The sequence below is a fragment of the Gossypium hirsutum genome, chromosome A03 (genome assembly GCF_007990345.1).
Source record: "Gossypium hirsutum isolate 1008001.06 chromosome A03, Gossypium_hirsutum_v2.1, whole genome shotgun sequence".
Classification (NCBI taxonomy): domain Eukaryota; kingdom Viridiplantae; phylum Streptophyta; class Magnoliopsida; order Malvales; family Malvaceae; genus Gossypium; species Gossypium hirsutum.
In genome coordinates this window covers 102,000,959-102,001,677 of record NC_053426.1, presented here as the reverse complement: position 1 = coordinate 102,001,677, position 719 = coordinate 102,000,959, and the positions used below count along the sequence as shown (strand labels likewise).

Genomic DNA, 719 nt, shown 5'->3' with positions numbered 1-719 from the left:
ACTGGATGTACCTGTGTAGAACCAAGTAAACCATCAATCTTTTTATTGAGAAGTTCTACCTGATTTGACAACATAGTAACTAAGTCGACATTATAAACGTCTGCTATTTTTGTTGGCTTAGTCCTTATGACTTGCCACTGATAGTTATTCAGTGACATTTTTTTAATGAATTCATAAGCCTCTTCAGGTGTTTTGTTGTTGATGGTTCCTCTAGCAGCTGCGTCAATCATCTGTCTTGTCGAGGGATTCACACCATTGTAAAACGTTTGAACATGCAACCATAGAGGTAACCCATGGTGAGTGCACCTTTGTAATAGATCCTTGTATCTCTCTCATGCATCGTAAAGTGTTTCTAAGTCCATCTGCACAAAAGAAGAGATATCATTACGTAACTTAGCCATTTTAACCGGCGGAAAATATTTTAGTAGAATTTTTTTGGTCATTTGTTCCCAAGTAGTGATGGACTGTCGTGGTAACGAGTTTAACCATTGTTTAGCTTTGTTTTTTAGTGAAAAAGGGAATAACAGAAGGCGAATGACATCATCAAAAATGCCATTAATTTTGAAAGTGTCGCAAAACTCTAGAAAATTCGCCAAGTGAGTGTTGGGATCCTCATCCTGCTAACCATCAAACTGAACAAACTGCTGTATCATCTGAATTGTGTTAGGTTTCAGTTCGAAATTATTTACAGCAATAGCAGGTCTAACTATATTTGACTC

The 719-nt window shown here is 37.0% G+C and overlaps 1 non-coding gene across 1 annotated transcript; it reads left to right on the top strand.

Moving 5' to 3' along the window:
- The first annotated feature begins 288 nt into the window (after window positions 1–288).
- On the top strand, window positions 289–395 carry LOC121225382 (small nucleolar RNA R71). The gene has a single exon (XR_005923240.1). It is a non-coding gene; the product is annotated as a small nucleolar RNA R71 (small nucleolar RNA).
- Window positions 396–719: the final 324 nt, after the last annotated feature.